The following is a 4,158-nucleotide window of genomic DNA, read 5'->3' as shown; positions in this document are numbered from 1 at the left end:
AGCATAACCAGGATGAAAAAATTTTCCACCAAGAGTTGAGGAAAGTAGAATGACAAAACAAAAAGATGGAAAATAAGAGATAAGATAATTAAAGGATCAAGCCAGTCTGGCATCTGATTCAAATGTGTTCAGAGAAAACAGAGGCACAGGTGAGACACGGCTCAACTCTAGAGGGCGCCCTTCCCAGAGAATGTGGCGTGAACAGGGCCTGGGGTCGGATGCTGCAGAGGCCTTGATTAGAGGGAGGGAAATCCACAAATCAAAGCTAAAGACATTTCCCAGAGCCAAAGGACGTGTTTCCAAGTTGAAAGGGCCAGTGAATACCAGCACGGTGTATAAAAGAGACCCCCATCAGAGCACATCAGAATTTAATAATAAAGTCAACATTGTGTGAACTAAAATAAAATCTTAAGGTTCCCCCCTACCGGCTAACTGAATGGACCCCTCCCGGCCTAGAGGATACCCAAAAGCTGAGTTGCTGATCAAGACAAGGAGGTCAGACACGCCTCATCACGCCCCCCTCCCTTCTTGTAGAAATCCTTTGTGACTCATTGACAGCCTAAGGCCATGCAAGACAGACCTGCAGGTCCTCAATTTACACAACAAATGTATGGTCCTTAGCTGGTCTCTGATTAACAGACTTCCTTATCTTAACTTAAAACATTCCAAGCCTTTAGACAAAAGTTTCATTTTTTTTTAACCAATTACAAATAAAAGAGTCCTTAAACCCACCTAAAACCTATAAGCGCCCCCCTCCATAGGTGTCCCATCTTTTCGGGCCAAACCAGTGTATGCCTTCCGTGTATCAATTTATGACTTTACCTGTAACCCCTGTCTCCCTGAAATGTATAAAACCAAACTGTAACCCAATCATGGTGAGTCCACTTGCTCAAGGCTTCTTGGGTGTGGCTCTGGGTCATGGTCCTCAAATTGGGCTCAGAATAAACCTCTTTAAAATTATTTTACAGAGTTTGGCTTTTTTTTCATTGATAATTGTAGCCCGGGCTGACAGATGAGATGGACTCTCTGTGGCTAAGATAAGACTCTCAAGAAAAAATTAGGTGGCCTTAGCAGGGAAAAGAGTTTGGTCACATACCCCTACATTGTTAATTACTGTAAGGTTTGTTAACTGTCATAGATTTTCTTTCTGCAATTAGGCAGAAACCCATTCTAAGAAAAAACTGCCCAGCTGACTCCAGTGGACCATGTAATGGTAGCTGACTGGGACATCCCCCACCTTGGGGTCCTGCCAGCATTACCAACGGGACAGGAGACTGGCCTCACAAACATTCTTTCCTGATAAGCAGCTACAGACCCTAACCCAGTTCCAGCTAGCTTTCAGAGACTGTGCACGAGATGTCTCTGTGCCCTATAGTTCACCTTTTGATGAAAAGAGCTGAATTCCACCTCATTCTAATGTTAAAACCCATTCTAATGTTAAAACTTCAGAGTGAACATAGAATTTATGCAACATATATGTTAACTCACCATGCATGTGCTTTATGTTGACCTTAAATATTTATAGACATTCCCCAAATCTGGTGAATATGTACCTGGGACAGACCGTGGAAGGTAAATGCTGCTGCTTGCTTTGTGTCTGTGAGCGTGTGCTCATGATGTCCGGGGGCTGCGTTCTCTGATCCGCAGGTTGGTGCTCTGACTCGGAACTAGGCCTCGGACACTACAGACTGCGCTCTCACCGCTGTGTATGCTGCCTCCAGCAGGTTCGGTCAGAAATTAGCTTGGGGCCTGTCCACCCACTGCCACCTGTGCCTGTATCTTGTTTCGCCAGGAAGGCCTTTCACCTAATCTCAGGTGGGTCTCAAAGCCACATCCAAATTGGTGGCTTCACCACCATCTTTTAGCACCTCAGGCTCTCATGTCAGAGGCTTGGTCCAAGCTGGCTACCCTCAGCCTACCCAACAAAAAGCAGGTCGCCACACACGCCAGCTACCTTCTGTTTTCAAGCGACAAAAAGCTCAACCCAAAGCTCAGCCATAAGCAAAATGAAGATATGTTTGTCGATTTAACTGAGAGTGCAGGGAAGGGGCAGCTGCGCGTGCAGCTGGATTCGGGGCTGTCCCCGCTCTGCCCTGCCGTCCCGATTTGGCTTCCGTCCCCGGCTTGAACGTGGAGGCTCTGCTTTCGTGACTGCAGGGTGGTTGACTCAGCCACGTCATCTTTCGTTCCTCATCAGCAGGTGAGGAGGAGACAACCCGCTTCCCACGTGACCGGAACAGGTCTGGGGCTGGGGCTTTCGGGCTCTGCAGCCAGAAGGGGTCATGTGCTCATCCTGAGCCGATCCCTGTCATCAGAGCGGGACCTGAGGCTCCGATTGGCCAGGCCAGAGTCACAGGCACTGGGAAGTGGGGAGAAAGTCACCCCAGTCAGAAGCAAGTCGTAGAACTTTCAGAGGAAATTGGTGCTCTAACTGGCCATGGAATGAGTGGGTACCGATCGGCTCCAAATGACAAATGCTTGTCCCCCTGCCCTGTGCTCCACACTCACCCCTGCACTTTTACTCTCCCCAGTGCCCCCACCTGGAGCACCCCTGTTCATCCCACCACTGCCTTGTCCTACTCTCCTGTTCATACTTCAGGAGACCCAGAGCCCGCCTCCACCAGGCAGCCTTCCCTGATTGTCACGGCCCACACATACCCTTCTCTGCACTCTGAAGGCACTTACTGTCCACAATGCTCACAGGGCACCTAGCACAGGCTGCCTGGTCAAGGTCTTTTTCTTTTGGGGTGTGTTGTATTTCTCTCCAACGCCATCCTGGGTGGCACGTGTGCTCAGCCTGTGCTGAGGTCCCCTTGCACCCAGCTCGCTCTCACCCTTACCCCTCACCAGGCAATGTCTGTTCCAGGCTCATTTCCGCTCCCCCCTCTCCCCTTGTTTTACAATTGGCGCACTCCGGAATTTTGCTTGGCACTGGGCTTGCCTTTCAAATGCCCGAAGAGTCTTCTTTGGCTCCTTTCTCTTTTCTATTTAAATTCAAAACCCACAACGCTTTCCTGGGTTCCTGCTATCCCAGAGCCATTAGGAGATTAAAATTTTGCAGCACCTGCCTCTCTGCTGCTCCCAGGGCCCCACTCTTCATATCAAGCAATGCACAAGCCCGTGCCACCTGCCGCGCGTTGGCCGTATCCTTCTTCCAAGTGCGGGAGCGACCTGTGGGGATGGGCTTTCTAGTAACACGGCCTCATGTTTGCAACTCGCCTGGTTCACTTGCCAGGCCCTGAAGGGGGGCCTGGCAGAAAGCCATGAGGTGGGGAAGGTGGGAAACTCTGTGCACAGGCCCCTGGCCCAGGAGTTCCTCCTGGCTCTGCCTCTCCCTCCCTCCGTGATCCTGGGAGAGTCTTGACTCGTTCAGGCCTCAGTTTCCCCATCTTTAAGAAGGATGTGGAATTAAGTGTTCTGTAGTAACCCTTCCAGCCCCACCTCCTCTGGTGGTCTCTGGTTTATAAGTGAGAAGATTCAGGGCTCCTGACTGGGGCCCAGGGCTCTTGCCATCCAGATACACGTAGTAATCATGTATGCATCCATGATACATGAGATACACACCATGCATACACCCGTGGTGCACACATCATATGCATCCATGATCAACACGGTGTAGGGACTTCCTCCCCTCTGGAAAAAGAAGAAACTCACTCAACCCTATACTTGTCTCCAGCTGTGGCCCCATTTTTTTGTTCTTTTTATTGCAAAACTCCTCAGTAGGGTTCTTGGGGAGGTTTTAAAATATGCCTGCCAATTCTTTGACACTTCTCCCATGGACAGGTGTCATTGCTCTTTTCCCAGCATCTAAATAGTGTCTGGCACATAGAGGGCACTCAATAGATATTGGAATGAATGAATGGATAAATGAATGATTTGATTATGCCTCCCAGTTGCAGCTATCAGAGTGATACCAAACACAAATTGTTACCCTCACCCTTTAATAGCTCCCCGTTGTCTGGAGAATAAACCCAACCTCCTTAACCCTACAGTTAAGGTCCTTTAAAATCTAGTCCCATTTCTCACTACTCCCAACTTTGTACTTCCTGCTCCAGCAACGCCAAACTGCTTGAGTTTTTCTACATGTCCCCATGATGCATCCCCTCTTACCTGGAATGCTCCCCCAACCCCGCCTTCTCTCCCCAATGTCATTGCTTC

The sequence above is a fragment of the Propithecus coquereli genome, unplaced genomic scaffold (assembly GCF_000956105.1).
Source record: "Propithecus coquereli isolate 6110/MARCELLA unplaced genomic scaffold, Pcoq_1.0 Scaffold310, whole genome shotgun sequence".
NCBI lineage: Eukaryota > Metazoa > Chordata > Mammalia > Primates > Indriidae > Propithecus > Propithecus coquereli.
The sequence above is the reverse complement of the archived record's forward strand: the minus strand, read 5'-3'. Positions refer to the sequence as shown.